This window comes from Bufo bufo, chromosome 6 (assembly GCF_905171765.1).
Source record: "Bufo bufo chromosome 6, aBufBuf1.1, whole genome shotgun sequence".
Lineage (NCBI taxonomy): Eukaryota > Metazoa > Chordata > Amphibia > Anura > Bufonidae > Bufo > Bufo bufo.
Window position 1 is genome coordinate 412,021,948 of NC_053394.1, and position 16,130 is coordinate 412,038,077.

Here is a 16,130-nt window from a genome sequence, read left to right on the forward strand (position 1 = left end):
ACACGCGCAGTGTTCCGTCCATTGAACAGACAAGGTAGGTCCAGCTGCATAGGAAGTGCTGGGCTACTTTTTAGCCACTAAGTAATCCAGTTCAAAAGATCCACAAGAGGGAGACACAGGCAAACTTTACTCATTTATTGAAGCACTGCAAAAGCTAAATGGTTACATCCAGCCAACTTGATACAAAAAAGGGTCAATTGCCTGCCAGAGACGACTCAGCAACCCTCCGAGGTGTGCACAACAGGCCCAAATCAAACGTGGAGGAGGGGAGGTCCAAACAATTCATTCAGGTGATAAGCCAATTAACCAATCATCAGTCTTAATTGGATCCAGGGTGTGTGTGACGACACTGGGGCTGAATGGGTTGCTTGGTGCTGGAAACAACCGACAGCTGATGCAATTAGGAGATTGACAGACTAGATGCAGGTATTATATGCAAAAAGCAACACTGCACTGACTGGGCAGACAGAGGAGAAGCTGAAGGAGGCACGACACACACAACTTTCCACTTGCTTGGCTGGAAGGATGATGCTTGCAATCCATTTCAATTTCATTCTGTTTTTTCATACTGGATTAGAAGGGGTGCACCGGTCCTGGAGGTACTGCAATACCAGGTCAATGCGTGGAGTGGACAGAGCAAGCTCTTTTTCCATCTCCCTGTTCGAAAAATCCATTTAATATATGGTCCCCAGATAGGGGACGTATCAGATATTAAACTGATAAGAACAGATACTACACTTGATCTTAGCCAAAAGGCCGAGAAGCGATAACCTGAAAAGGGTTCGCAGTACAGGCCGATGGTCCCCAATGCAGAGCACTAATGAAGGCAATAGACTACTGTCCCCAGCCCAATACACAGTCCGGGAGGCTTCTTTCTCTCACAAACCGGGGAAAACGTTCACGCGCGTCCTACGCACAGAAGTCACACCAGCATGCTTCTTTTCGTGTTTGCTATCTGCATAGCTCCGCCCACACGCGACTTTTGGACACGCCTTTTCTTCGCACGAAATTCCTGGTGCGGTGCCAAAGCACGCCAAGCAGAAAGCATGATAGGAATAGTAGTGAGTGAAAGGAAAAAAAAAAAAAAAAAAAAAGGATAACCATTGTTGATTGTGATGTCACGGCACCATTGTTGAGTGTTCCATCAGGGCCCTTGTGATGTCATCCAATAGCTGACCTTACTTGACCTCTTTGACCTCTTGACCTGACAAGGCTCTTGTGACACGCGCAGTGTTCCGTCCATTGAACAGACAAGGTAGGTCCAGCTGCATAGGAAGTGCTGGGCTACTTTTTAGCCACTAAGTAATCCAGTTCAAAAGATCCACAAGAGGGAGACACAGGCAAACTTTACTCATTTATTGAAGCACTGCAAAAGCTAAATGGTTACATCCAGCCAACTTGATACAAAAAAGGGTCAATTGCCTGCCAGAGACGACTCAGCAACCCTCCGAGGTGTGCACAACAGGCCCAAATCAAACGTGGAGGAGGGGAGGTCCAAACAATTCATTCAGGTGATAAGCCAATTAACCAATCATCAGTCTTAATTGGATCCAGGGTGTGTGTGACGACACTGGGGCTGAATGGGTTGCTTGGTGCTGGAAACAACCGACAGCTGATGCAATTAGGAGATTGACAGACTAGATGCAGGTATTATATGCAAAAAGCAACACTGCACTGACTGGGCAGACAGAGGAGAAGCTGAAGGAGGCACGACACACACAACTTTCCACTTGCTTGGCTGGAAGGATGATGCTTGCAATCCATTTCAATTTCATTCTGTTTTTTCATACTGGATTAGAAGGGGTGCACCGGTCCTGGAGGTACTGCAATACCAGGTCAATGCGTGGAGTGGACAGAGCAAGCTCTTTTTCCATCTCCCTGTTCGAAAAATCCATTTAATATATGGTCCCCAGATAGGGGACGTATCAGATATTAAACTGATAAGAACAGATACTACACTTGATCTTAGCCAAAAGGCCGAGAAGCGATAACCTGAAAAGGGTTCGCAGTACAGGCCGATGGTCCCCAATGCAGAGCACTAATGAAGGCAATAGACTACTGTCCCCAGCCCAATACACAGTCCGGGAGGCTTCTTTCTCTCACAAACCGGGGAAAACGTTCACGCGCGTCCTACGCACAGAAGTCACACCAGCATGCTTCTTTTCGTGTTTGCTATCTGCATAGCTCCGCCCACACGCGACTTTTGGACACGCCTTTTCTTCGCACGAAATTCCTGGTGCGGTGCCAAAGCACGCCAAGCAGAAAGCATGATAGGAATAGTAGTGAGTGAAAGGAAAAAAAAAAAAAAAAAAAAAGGATAACCATTGTTGATTGTGATGTCACGGCACCATTGTTGAGTGTTCCATCAGGGCCCTTGTGATGTCATCCAATAGCTGACCTTACTTGACCTCTTTGACCTCTTGACCTGACAAGGCTCTTGTGACACGCGCAGTGTTCCGTCCATTGAACAGACAAGGTAGGTCCAGCTGCATAGGAAGTGCTGGGCTACTTTTTAGCCACTAAGTAATCCAGTTCAAAAGATCCACAAGAGGGAGACACAGGCAAACTTTACTCATTTATTGAAGCACTGCAAAAGCTAAATGGTTACATCCAGCCAACTTGATACAAAAAAGGGTCAATTGCCTGCCAGAGACGACTCAGCAACCCTCCGAGGTGTGCACAACAGGCCCAAATCAAACGTGGAGGAGGGGAGGTCCAAACAATTCATTCAGGTGATAAGCCAATTAACCAATCATCAGTCTTAATTGGATCCAGGGTGTGTGTGACGACACTGGGGCTGAATGGGTTGCTTGGTGCTGGAAACAACCGACAGCTGATGCAATTAGGAGATTGACAGACTAGATGCAGGTATTATATGCAAAAAGCAACACTGCACTGACTGGGCAGACAGAGGAGAAGCTGAAGGAGGCACGACACACACAACTTTCCACTTGCTTGGCTGGAAGGATGATGCTTGCAATCCATTTCAATTTCATTCTGTTTTTTCATACTGGATTAGAAGGGGTGCACCGGTCCTGGAGGTACTGCAATACCAGGTCAATGCGTGGAGTGGACAGAGCAAGCTCTTTTTCCATCTCCCTGTTCGAAAAATCCATTTAATATATGGTCCCCAGATAGGGGACGTATCAGATATTAAACTGATAAGAACAGATTTTTTTTTTTTTAGTTGGCACCCCCAAACGGGGACGTCATAATTTTTATTAAAACATATTTACATAAAAATACAAATTAACGTTTTTTTTTTTTTTTTAAACAAACAAACAAAACATATCAACTCAAAACCAATCTGGGTTAGCACCATCTTTCCATGCATAATATGACATAAGCAACAGACTACGTCTATCAAACTCCGTATTTTCTGTAACTATATCTGGAATTTTTATTTGATCATATGGATGAACCTTAGCACGCTGAAAAAATCTCACTTTGTCAGCTATTATAGATTTCCTAACATATGCAAATAAGGCCTGTAATTTGACCCCCGATTTCTGTGCACTTTCTATTTCTGACCATACTCTCTGACTATGTACTTCCTCCTCTGAACCTCTCTCAAAAGGATTTTTAGGTTTTTCCACCACTTTCATACTTTCTGATTTTTCCTTTTCTACTGTATCCATTTTTCCTCCTGACTCCTTTCTTGCTCTTACCTCTATCTTATTCTCTTTAACTGTCCTTCTTATTTTTGACTCCTCAGCAGCTTCTGTCTCCTCCACTCCTTTGCGCTTTCCCCTCACCTCTCCACCTCCCTCCCCCTTTTTCTTTTGGGGGCAAGAAGCGTAGACGTGACCAATTTTACCACATAAATAGCATTTCTTTTTTTCTTTACAATTTTCATAACTATGACCTATACATTGACAGTTAGCACAATATTGTTCAGTACAATCATCTTTTATGTGTCCATATTGCTTGCAATTACGACAAAAATCAGTCATGCCATTAAAAAATAAATCACCATTAATTTTTCCAATTTTAAATCTCCCAGGTGGGAAGATTAATTCCCCTTCCTCCTTTTCATGCAACAAAACTTCAAATTTCCACTTCATAGTCCATATACCAAATTGGTTATACACTTTACCCATTGGGATAACTTTATCACAATACCTTAATAAAAAGGAAATAATATCTTCTTGTAACACGTAAGGACTATACATAAGTACTGTTACCAGTCTCTTTTTCCTCGGAAAATGCGGTAATACCGCCACGCCCTCCAAGATTGGGCTTAACTTGCAAAGTTCAAGTTTCTTGAGTACTCCGGTACAAACTTCTTCCGTAATGAGGATCACATCATAAGACCCTCTTTTATGAAAGTCCAATATAGCCAAAATCAGCTCCTTTCGGATGCCAAACAGTCCCACCAAGATATCCTCAACAAGGAAAGTAAGTCCTTTCTCCTTTTTCTGTGAGTCTTGTAGCAGGAAACGGATTCCATTTCTTATCCGCTGGTACGTAGGCACTTCTCCCGGACCAAAGCTGTCATCATCAGGATCAGGAACTCCTCCTCCGTCTGGATTCGGGACCTCCATCTCCATCTCCAATGGTACGCCAGGCAAAACCGGAACTGACACAGTGCCCTTCACCCACTACCGAGGCAGCAGGCAGGTAAGGTGATCGCTCCTCGTTGCCCAGGGACTAAGCCGACTGCCCAATAGCAGCAGGGGGGTGAAGTCCGAGCTATGAACTCAGACGATCCCCCCAGGCCGAGCAGCCGGGTACCCCAGGCACCTTCTGACCAAGACCCAATGTATCCCTACACTTGATCTTAGCCAAAAGGCCGAGAAGCGATAACCTGAAAAGGGTTCGCAGTACAGGCCGATGGTCCCCAATGCAGAGCACTAATGAAGGCAATAGACTACTGTCCCCAGCCCAATACACAGTCCGGGAGGCTTCTTTCTCTCACAAACCGGGGAAAACGTTCACGCGCGTCCTACGCACAGAAGTCACACCAGCATGCTTCTTTTCGTGTTTGCTATCTGCATAGCTCCGCCCACACGCGACTTTTGGACACGCCTTTTCTTCGCACGAAATTCCTGGTGCGGTGCCAAAGCACGCCAAGCAGAAAGCATGATAGGAATAGTAGTGAGTGAAAGGAAAAAAAAAAAAAAAAAAAAAGGATAACCATTGTTGATTGTGATGTCACGGCACCATTGTTGAGTGTTCCATCAGGGCCCTTGTGATGTCATCCAATAGCTGACCTTACTTGACCTCTTTGACCTCTTGACCTGACAAGGCTCTTGTGACACGCGCAGTGTTCCGTCCATTGAACAGACAAGGTAGGTCCAGCTGCATAGGAAGTGCTGGGCTACTTTTTAGCCACTAAGTAATCCAGTTCAAAAGATCCACAAGAGGGAGACACAGGCAAACTTTACTCATTTATTGAAGCACTGCAAAAGCTAAATGGTTACATCCAGCCAACTTGATACAAAAAAGGGTCAATTGCCTGCCAGAGACGACTCAGCAACCCTCCGAGGTGTGCACAACAGGCCCAAATCAAACGTGGAGGAGGGGAGGTCCAAACAATTCATTCAGGTGATAAGCCAATTAACCAATCATCAGTCTTAATTGGATCCAGGGTGTGTGTGACGACACTGGGGCTGAATGGGTTGCTTGGTGCTGGAAACAACCGACAGCTGATGCAATTAGGAGATTGACAGACTAGATGCAGGTATTATATGCAAAAAGCAACACTGCACTGACTGGGCAGACAGAGGAGAAGCTGAAGGAGGCACGACACACACAACTTTCCACTTGCTTGGCTGGAAGGATGATGCTTGCAATCCATTTCAATTTCATTCTGTTTTTTCATACTGGATTAGAAGGGGTGCACCGGTCCTGGAGGTACTGCAATACCAGGTCAATGCGTGGAGTGGACAGAGCAAGCTCTTTTTCCATCTCCCTGTTCGAAAAATCCATTTAATATATGGTCCCCAGATAGGGGACGTATCAGATATTAAACTGATAAGAACAGATACTACACTTGATCTTAGCCAAAAGGCCGAGAAGCGATAACCTGAAAAGGGTTCGCAGTACAGGCCGATGGTCCCCAATGCAGAGCACTAATGAAGGCAATAGACTACTGTCCCCAGCCCAATACACAGTCCGGGAGGCTTCTTTCTCTCACAAACCGGGGAAAACGTTCACGCGCGTCCTACGCACAGAAGTCACACCAGCATGCTTCTTTTCGTGTTTGCTATCTGCATAGCTCCGCCCACACGCGACTTTTGGACACGCCTTTTCTTCGCACGAAATTCCTGGTGCGGTGCCAAAGCACGCCAAGCAGAAAGCATGATAGGAATAGTAGTGAGTGAAAGGAAAAAAAAAAAAAAAAAAAAAGGATAACCATTGTTGATTGTGATGTCACGGCACCATTGTTGAGTGTTCCATCAGGGCCCTTGTGATGTCATCCAATAGCTGACCTTACTTGACCTCTTTGACCTCTTGACCTGACAAGGCTCTTGTGACACGCGCAGTGTTCCGTCCATTGAACAGACAAGGTAGGTCCAGCTGCATAGGAAGTGCTGGGCTACTTTTTAGCCACTAAGTAATCCAGTTCAAAAGATCCACAAGAGGGAGACACAGGCAAACTTTACTCATTTATTGAAGCACTGCAAAAGCTAAATGGTTACATCCAGCCAACTTGATACAAAAAAGGGTCAATTGCCTGCCAGAGACGACTCAGCAACCCTCCGAGGTGTGCACAACAGGCCCAAATCAAACGTGGAGGAGGGGAGGTCCAAACAATTCATTCAGGTGATAAGCCAATTAACCAATCATCAGTCTTAATTGGATCCAGGGTGTGTGTGACGACACTGGGGCTGAATGGGTTGCTTGGTGCTGGAAACAACCGACAGCTGATGCAATTAGGAGATTGACAGACTAGATGCAGGTATTATATGCAAAAAGCAACACTGCACTGACTGGGCAGACAGAGGAGAAGCTGAAGGAGGCACGACACACACAACTTTCCACTTGCTTGGCTGGAAGGATGATGCTTGCAATCCATTTCAATTTCATTCTGTTTTTTCATACTGGATTAGAAGGGGTGCACCGGTCCTGGAGGTACTGCAATACCAGGTCAATGCGTGGAGTGGACAGAGCAAGCTCTTTTTCCATCTCCCTGTTCGAAAAATCCATTTAATATATGGTCCCCAGATAGGGGACGTATCAGATATTAAACTGATAAGAACAGATACTACACTTGATCTTAGCCAAAAGGCCGAGAAGCGATAACCTGAAAAGGGTTCGCAGTACAGGCCGATGGTCCCCAATGCAGAGCACTAATGAAGGCAATAGACTACTGTCCCCAGCCCAATACACAGTCCGGGAGGCTTCTTTCTCTCACAAACCGGGGAAAACGTTCACGCGCGTCCTACGCACAGAAGTCACACCAGCATGCTTCTTTTCGTGTTTGCTATCTGCATAGCTCCGCCCACACGCGACTTTTGGACACGCCTTTTCTTCGCACGAAATTCCTGGTGCGGTGCCAAAGCACGCCAAGCAGAAAGCATGATAGGAATAGTAGTGAGTGAAAGGAAAAAAAAAAAAAAAAAAAAAAGGATAACCATTGTTGATTGTGATGTCACGGCACCATTGTTGAGTGTTCCATCAGGGCCCTTGTGATGTCATCCAATAGCTGACCTTACTTGACCTCTTTGACCTCTTGACCTGACAAGGCTCTTGTGACACGCGCAGTGTTCCGTCCATTGAACAGACAAGGTAGGTCCAGCTGCATAGGAAGTGCTGGGCTACTTTTTAGCCACTAAGTAATCCAGTTCAAAAGATCCACAAGAGGGAGACACAGGCAAACTTTACTCATTTATTGAAGCACTGCAAAAGCTAAATGGTTACATCCAGCCAACTTGATACAAAAAAGGGTCAATTGCCTGCCAGAGACGACTCAGCAACCCTCCGAGGTGTGCACAACAGGCCCAAATCAAACGTGGAGGAGGGGAGGTCCAAACAATTCATTCAGGTGATAAGCCAATTAACCAATCATCAGTCTTAATTGGATCCAGGGTGTGTGTGACGACACTGGGGCTGAATGGGTTGCTTGGTGCTGGAAACAACCGACAGCTGATGCAATTAGGAGATTGACAGACTAGATGCAGGTATTATATGCAAAAAGCAACACTGCACTGACTGGGCAGACAGAGGAGAAGCTGAAGGAGGCACGACACACACAACTTTCCACTTGCTTGGCTGGAAGGATGATGCTTGCAATCCATTTCAATTTCATTCTGTTTTTTCATACTGGATTAGAAGGGGTGCACCGGTCCTGGAGGTACTGCAATACCAGGTCAATGCGTGGAGTGGACAGAGCAAGCTCTTTTTCCATCTCCCTGTTCGAAAAATCCATTTAATATATGGTCCCCAGATAGGGGACGTATCAGATATTAAACTGATAAGAACAGATACTACACTTGATCTTAGCCAAAAGGCCGAGAAGCGATAACCTGAAAAGGGTTCGCAGTACAGGCCGATGGTCCCCAATGCAGAGCACTAATGAAGGCAATAGACTACTGTCCCCAGCCCAATACACAGTCCGGGAGGCTTCTTTCTCTCACAAACCGGGGAAAACGTTCACGCGCGTCCTACGCACAGAAGTCACACCAGCATGCTTCTTTTCGTGTTTGCTATCTGCATAGCTCCGCCCACACGCGACTTTTGGACACGCCTTTTCTTCGCACGAAATTCCTGGTGCGGTGCCAAAGCACGCCAAGCAGAAAGCATGATAGGAATAGTAGTGAGTGAAAGGAAAAAAAAAAAAAAAAAAAAAAGGATAACCATTGTTGATTGTGATGTCACGGCACCATTGTTGAGTGTTCCATCAGGGCCCTTGTGATGTCATCCAATAGCTGACCTTACTTGACCTCTTTGACCTCTTGACCTGACAAGGCTCTTGTGACACGCGCAGTGTTCCGTCCATTGAACAGACAAGGTAGGTCCAGCTGCATAGGAAGTGCTGGGCTACTTTTTAGCCACTAAGTAATCCAGTTCAAAAGATCCACAAGAGGGAGACACAGGCAAACTTTACTCATTTATTGAAGCACTGCAAAAGCTAAATGGTTACATCCAGCCAACTTGATACAAAAAAGGGTCAATTGCCTGCCAGAGACGACTCAGCAACCCTCCGAGGTGTGCACAACAGGCCCAAATCAAACGTGGAGGAGGGGAGGTCCAAACAATTCATTCAGGTGATAAGCCAATTAACCAATCATCAGTCTTAATTGGATCCAGGGTGTGTGTGACGACACTGGGGCTGAATGGGTTGCTTGGTGCTGGAAACAACCGACAGCTGATGCAATTAGGAGATTGACAGACTAGATGCAGGTATTATATGCAAAAAGCAACACTGCACTGACTGGGCAGACAGAGGAGAAGCTGAAGGAGGCACGACACACACAACTTTCCACTTGCTTGGCTGGAAGGATGATGCTTGCAATCCATTTCAATTTCATTCTGTTTTTTCATACTGGATTAGAAGGGGTGCACCGGTCCTGGAGGTACTGCAATACCAGGTCAATGCGTGGAGTGGACAGAGCAAGCTCTTTTTCCATCTCCCTGTTCGAAAAATCCATTTAATATATGGTCCCCAGATAGGGGACGTATCAGATATTAAACTGATAAGAACAGATACTACACTTGATCTTAGCCAAAAGGCCGAGAAGCGATAACCTGAAAAGGGTTCGCAGTACAGGCCGATGGTCCCCAATGCAGAGCACTAATGAAGGCAATAGACTACTGTCCCCAGCCCAATACACAGTCCGGGAGGCTTCTTTCTCTCACAAACCGGGGAAAACGTTCACGCGCGTCCTACGCACAGAAGTCACACCAGCATGCTTCTTTTCGTGTTTGCTATCTGCATAGCTCCGCCCACACGCGACTTTTGGACACGCCTTTTCTTCGCACGAAATTCCTGGTGCGGTGCCAAAGCACGCCAAGCAGAAAGCATGATAGGAATAGTAGTGAGTGAAAGGAAAAAAAAAAAAAAAAAAAAAAGGATAACCATTGTTGATTGTGATGTCACGGCACCATTGTTGAGTGTTCCATCAGGGCCCTTGTGATGTCATCCAATAGCTGACCTTACTTGACCTCTTTGACCTCTTGACCTGACAAGGCTCTTGTGACACGCGCAGTGTTCCGTCCATTGAACAGACAAGGTAGGTCCAGCTGCATAGGAAGTGCTGGGCTACTTTTTAGCCACTAAGTAATCCAGTTCAAAAGATCCACAAGAGGGAGACACAGGCAAACTTTACTCATTTATTGAAGCACTGCAAAAGCTAAATGGTTACATCCAGCCAACTTGATACAAAAAAGGGTCAATTGCCTGCCAGAGACGACTCAGCAACCCTCCGAGGTGTGCACAACAGGCCCAAATCAAACGTGGAGGAGGGGAGGTCCAAACAATTCATTCAGGTGATAAGCCAATTAACCAATCATCAGTCTTAATTGGATCCAGGGTGTGTGTGACGACACTGGGGCTGAATGGGTTGCTTGGTGCTGGAAACAACCGACAGCTGATGCAATTAGGAGATTGACAGACTAGATGCAGGTATTATATGCAAAAAGCAACACTGCACTGACTGGGCAGACAGAGGAGAAGCTGAAGGAGGCACGACACACACAACTTTCCACTTGCTTGGCTGGAAGGATGATGCTTGCAATCCATTTCAATTTCATTCTGTTTTTTCATACTGGATTAGAAGGGGTGCACCGGTCCTGGAGGTACTGCAATACCAGGTCAATGCGTGGAGTGGACAGAGCAAGCTCTTTTTCCATCTCCCTGTTCGAAAAATCCATTTAATATATGGTCCCCAGATAGGGGACGTATCAGATATTAAACTGATAAGAACAGATACTACACTTGATCTTAGCCAAAAGGCCGAGAAGCGATAACCTGAAAAGGGTTCGCAGTACAGGCCGATGGTCCCCAATGCAGAGCACTAATGAAGGCAATAGACTACTGTCCCCAGCCCAATACACAGTCCGGGAGGCTTCTTTCTCTCACAAACCGGGGAAAACGTTCACGCGCGTCCTACGCACAGAAGTCACACCAGCATGCTTCTTTTCGTGTTTGCTATCTGCATAGCTCCGCCCACACGCGACTTTTGGACACGCCTTTTCTTCGCACGAAATTCCTGGTGCGGTGCCAAAGCACGCCAAGCAGAAAGCATGATAGGAATAGTAGTGAGTGAAAGGAAAAAAAAAAAAAAAAAAAAAGGATAACCATTGTTGATTGTGATGTCACGGCACCATTGTTGAGTGTTCCATCAGGGCCCTTGTGATGTCATCCAATAGCTGACCTTACTTGACCTCTTTGACCTCTTGACCTGACAAGGCTCTTGTGACACGCGCAGTGTTCCGTCCATTGAACAGACAAGGTAGGTCCAGCTGCATAGGAAGTGCTGGGCTACTTTTTAGCCACTAAGTAATCCAGTTCAAAAGATCCACAAGAGGGAGACACAGGCAAACTTTACTCATTTATTGAAGCACTGCAAAAGCTAAATGGTTACATCCAGCCAACTTGATACAAAAAAGGGTCAATTGCCTGCCAGAGACGACTCAGCAACCCTCCGAGGTGTGCACAACAGGCCCAAATCAAACGTGGAGGAGGGGAGGTCCAAACAATTCATTCAGGTGATAAGCCAATTAACCAATCATCAGTCTTAATTGGATCCAGGGTGTGTGTGACGACACTGGGGCTGAATGGGTTGCTTGGTGCTGGAAACAACCGACAGCTGATGCAATTAGGAGATTGACAGACTAGATGCAGGTATTATATGCAAAAAGCAACACTGCACTGACTGGGCAGACAGAGGAGAAGCTGAAGGAGGCACGACACACACAACTTTCCACTTGCTTGGCTGGAAGGATGATGCTTGCAATCCATTTCAATTTCATTCTGTTTTTTCATACTGGATTAGAAGGGGTGCACCGGTCCTGGAGGTACTGCAATACCAGGTCAATGCGTGGAGTGGACAGAGCAAGCTCTTTTTCCATCTCCCTGTTCGAAAAATCCATTTAATATATGGTCCCCAGATAGGGGACGTATCAGATATTAAACTGATAAGAACAGATTTTTTTTTTTTTTTTATATTTAAATTTGTTCTTAAAAGTCTATCCGAAAGACCCCTGAATCTGTGAAACAAAGGTCCCATGTTCTATAATAACAAGTCGAAAATCACATGAAACTTATCTTCAAAAGTATCAAATAAGTCCAAAAAAGTTCAAAAGTAAAGGTTCTATAACGATCATTGCATCATTTCAGAAAAGCCTATTTCTACTCGAATCATACATATTAATAAAGCATCTTGCAAGACCTTTAAATCCTCTATTGATACGTCTTTTTTGTCTTCAAGTGCCTTCTCCAACCAGTCATCAAGGGGAGTCTCTTCAACAAAACCGACCGGATCTTGTTCATAATATTCCAAGGCTGCAACTCTCGCATTTTGCAAGTTTTCTCCATACATTTTATCAATCCTTGTCTTCCATGCTTCCATACTTTCTGGCAACTGTAGCTTCTCAGTATCAGAAGTTCCCAAGCCTATTTCTTCTTTCAAAACCTGCCTCTTCTCAACTTCTTCAGTATTCGAAAAAGTCTGTTGTTTTTCAATCACAGTTTCTTTCTTTTCTTCTTCTTCTTTCTCTAGATCTTTAACAACAATTCCCTTCTCAACTTCTTTCTTTTCTTCTTCTTTCTCTAGATCTTTAATAATCTGTTGTTCTTCAATAACAATTTTCTTCTTTTCTTCTGTTTTTATTTCTTCCTCTTTCTCAGCTTCTTTCAAAACAACATTTTTACTGGTTTCCCAAAAGCAAAATCCGGTTTTCCCGTTAATAGTTATTTTCCCATTCAAAACATTCCCACCTTCTTTTTTCCAAATCGAAAATCTTCTCTTTCCATTCCAAATTCCTCCTTTGTTTAGAAAATATTTTTGAAAAGTTACGAACTCAAAGTGGGACCGCAAAAAAAACAGAATTTCATCATTCTCAACGAAGGGATCATCCATAGAAATAACAAAGTTCCTTTTTTTCCCAAAAAGGGACGACTGCAACAAGAAATGCTTTTTCATATCTTCATTTAGTTCCAGATACTTCTTAAAGCCATCTCTGCAAAGTTCCTCTGTCTTTAGAGTAACATCCAAATAATTCTTTGGGTAGTTTCTTTGCATACAAAAAATACTTTCCTTTGGAATCCCCAAAAGTCCTTCAAATATTTTCAAAGTAAAAAGTTCCAAATCGTCCTTATCAGCTGCATCTTCTTTGAATAGCAACCTCAGGCAGTTCTTTTTCTTCCATAGCTCCATCGTTAAGTCCAAAGTTCTTCCACCAGGCAAAACAGCAAAATGGATCAGAATATCTGCCCCCTACAGCTATGTGTAGTGACAGTCCAAGTTGATCGCTTCTCGTTGCCCCGGGACTAATCCGTTCCCCCAATAGCAGCAGGAGATTCAACCACGGCTATAAACCGTAGCCTGCACTCCAGGCCGAGGGTCTGGGTACCCGGGGCACCTCCGGCCAAGATCCTATGTATTCCTACACTTGATCTTAGCCAAAAGGCCGAGAAGCGATAACCTGAAAAGGGTTCGCAGTACAGGCCGATGGTCCCCAATGCAGAGCACTAATGAAGGCAATAGACTACTGTCCCCAGCCCAATACACAGTCCGGGAGGCTTCTTTCTCTCACAAACCGGGGAAAACGTTCACGCGCGTCCTACGCACAGAAGTCACACCAGCATGCTTCTTTTCGTGTTTGCTATCTGCATAGCTCCGCCCACACGCGACTTTTGGACACGCCTTTTCTTCGCACGAAATTCCTGGTGCGGTGCCAAAGCACGCCAAGCAGAAAGCATGATAGGAATAGTAGTGAGTGAAAGGAAAAAAAAAAAAAAAAAAAAAAGGATAACCATTGTTGATTGTGATGTCACGGCACCATTGTTGAGTGTTCCATCAGGGCCCTTGTGATGTCATCCAATAGCTGACCTTACTTGACCTCTTTGACCTCTTGACCTGACAAGGCTCTTGTGACACGCGCAGTGTTCCGTCCATTGAACAGACAAGGTAGGTCCAGCTGCATAGGAAGTGCTGGGCTACTTTTTAGCCACTAAGTAATCCAGTTCAAAAGATCCACAAGAGGGAGACACAGGCAAACTTTACTCATTTATTGAAGCACTGCAAAAGCTAAATGGTTACATCCAGCCAACTTGATACAAAAAAGGGTCAATTGCCTGCCAGAGACGACTCAGCAACCCTCCGAGGTGTGCACAACAGGCCCAAATCAAACGTGGAGGAGGGGAGGTCCAAACAATTCATTCAGGTGATAAGCCAATTAACCAATCATCAGTCTTAATTGGATCCAGGGTGTGTGTGACGACACTGGGGCTGAATGGGTTGCTTGGTGCTGGAAACAACCGACAGCTGATGCAATTAGGAGATTGACAGACTAGATGCAGGTATTATATGCAAAAAGCAACACTGCACTGACTGGGCAGACAGAGGAGAAGCTGAAGGAGGCACGACACACACAACTTTCCACTTGCTTGGCTGGAAGGATGATGCTTGCAATCCATTTCAATTTCATTCTGTTTTTTCATACTGGATTAGAAGGGGTGCACCGGTCCTGGAGGTACTGCAATACCAGGTCAATGCGTGGAGTGGACAGAGCAAGCTCTTTTTCCATCTCCCTGTTCGAAAAATCCATTTAATATATGGTCCCCAGATAGGGGACGTATCAGATATTAAACTGATAAGAACAGATACTACACTTGATCTTAGCCAAAAGGCCGAGAAGCGATAACCTGAAAAGGGTTCGCAGTACAGGCCGATGGTCCCCAATGCAGAGCACTAATGAAGGCAATAGACTACTGTCCCCAGCCCAATACACAGTCCGGGAGGCTTCTTTCTCTCACAAACCGGGGAAAACGTTCACGCGCGTCCTACGCACAGAAGTCACACCAGCATGCTTCTTTTCGTGTTTGCTATCTGCATAGCTCCGCCCACACGCGACTTTTGGACACGCCTTTTCTTCGCACGAAATTCCTGGTGCGGTGCCAAAGCACGCCAAGCAGAAAGCATGATAGGAATAGTAGTGAGTGAAAGGAAAAAAAAAAAAAAAAAAAAAGGATAACCATTGTTGATTGTGATGTCACGGCACCATTGTTGAGTGTTCCATCAGGGCCCTTGTGATGTCATCCAATAGCTGACCTTACTTGACCTCTTTGACCTCTTGACCTGACAAGGCTCTTGTGACACGCGCAGTGTTCCGTCCATTGAACAGACAAGGTAGGTCCAGCTGCATAGGAAGTGCTGGGCTACTTTTTAGCCACTAAGTAATCCAGTTCAAAAGATCCACAAGAGGGAGACACAGGCAAACTTTACTCATTTATTGAAGCACTGCAAAAGCTAAATGGTTACATCCAGCCAACTTGATACAAAAAAGGGTCAATTGCCTGCCAGAGACGACTCAGCAACCCTCCGAGGTGTGCACAACAGGCCCAAATCAAACGTGGAGGAGGGGAGGTCCAAACAATTCATTCAGGTGATAAGCCAATTAACCAATCATCAGTCTTAATTGGATCCAGGGTGTGTGTGACGACACTGGGGCTGAATGGGTTGCTTGGTGCTGGAAACAACCGACAGCTGATGCAATTAGGAGATTGACAGACTAGATGCAGGTATTATATGCAAAAAGCAACACTGCACTGACTGGGCAGACAGAGGAGAAGCTGAAGGAGGCACGACACACACAACTTTCCACTTGCTTGGCTGGAAGGATGATGCTTGCAATCCATTTCAATTTCATTCTGTTTTTTCATACTGGATTAGAAGGGGTGCACCGGTCCTGGAGGTACTGCAATACCAGGTCAATGCGTGGAGTGGACAGAGCAAGCTCTTTTTCCATCTCCCTGTTCGAAAAATCCATTTAATATATGGTCCCCAGATAGGGGACGTATCAGATATTAAACTGATAAGAACAGATACTACACTTGATCTTAGCCAAAAGGCCGAGAAGCGATAACCTGAAAAGGGTTCGCAGTACAGGCCGATGGTCCCCAATGCAGAGCACTAATGAAGGCAATAGACTACTGTCCCCAGCCCAATACACAGTCCGGG

The 16,130-nt window shown here is 45.3% G+C and overlaps 11 non-coding genes across 11 annotated transcripts; all 11 read right to left on the reverse strand.

Annotated features, from left to right (window-relative positions):
• Nucleotides 1–577: 577 nt before the first annotated feature.
• On the reverse strand, nt 578–768 carry LOC121006232. The gene has a single exon (XR_005780096.1). It is a non-coding gene; the product is annotated as a U2 spliceosomal RNA (small nuclear RNA).
• Nucleotides 769–1,798: 1,030 nt separating this feature from the next.
• On the reverse strand, nt 1,799–1,989 carry LOC121006233. The gene has a single exon (XR_005780097.1). It is a non-coding gene; the product is annotated as a U2 spliceosomal RNA (small nuclear RNA).
• Nucleotides 1,990–3,019: 1,030 nt separating this feature from the next.
• Nucleotides 3,020–3,207, reverse strand: LOC121006411. Its single transcript, XR_005780260.1, has one exon. It is a non-coding gene; the product is annotated as a U2 spliceosomal RNA (small nuclear RNA).
• A 2,627-nt stretch (nt 3,208–5,834) lies between these two features.
• On the reverse strand, nt 5,835–6,025 carry LOC121006234. The gene has a single exon (XR_005780098.1). It is a non-coding gene; the product is annotated as a U2 spliceosomal RNA (small nuclear RNA).
• A 1,030-nt stretch (nt 6,026–7,055) lies between these two features.
• Nucleotides 7,056–7,246, reverse strand: LOC121006235. The gene has a single exon (XR_005780099.1). It is a non-coding gene; the product is annotated as a U2 spliceosomal RNA (small nuclear RNA).
• A 1,031-nt stretch (nt 7,247–8,277) lies between these two features.
• On the reverse strand, nt 8,278–8,468 carry LOC121006236. Its single transcript, XR_005780100.1, has one exon. It is a non-coding gene; the product is annotated as a U2 spliceosomal RNA (small nuclear RNA).
• A 1,031-nt stretch (nt 8,469–9,499) lies between these two features.
• On the reverse strand, nt 9,500–9,690 carry LOC121006237. The gene has a single exon (XR_005780101.1). It is a non-coding gene; the product is annotated as a U2 spliceosomal RNA (small nuclear RNA).
• A 1,031-nt stretch (nt 9,691–10,721) lies between these two features.
• On the reverse strand, nt 10,722–10,912 carry LOC121006238. Its single transcript, XR_005780102.1, has one exon. It is a non-coding gene; the product is annotated as a U2 spliceosomal RNA (small nuclear RNA).
• A 1,030-nt stretch (nt 10,913–11,942) lies between these two features.
• LOC121006416 lies at nt 11,943–12,139 on the reverse strand. Its single transcript, XR_005780264.1, has one exon. It is a non-coding gene; the product is annotated as a U2 spliceosomal RNA (small nuclear RNA).
• Nucleotides 12,140–14,621: 2,482 nt separating this feature from the next.
• On the reverse strand, nt 14,622–14,812 carry LOC121006239. Its single transcript, XR_005780103.1, has one exon. It is a non-coding gene; the product is annotated as a U2 spliceosomal RNA (small nuclear RNA).
• Nucleotides 14,813–15,842: 1,030 nt separating this feature from the next.
• On the reverse strand, nt 15,843–16,033 carry LOC121006240. Its single transcript, XR_005780104.1, has one exon. It is a non-coding gene; the product is annotated as a U2 spliceosomal RNA (small nuclear RNA).
• Nucleotides 16,034–16,130: the final 97 nt, after the last annotated feature.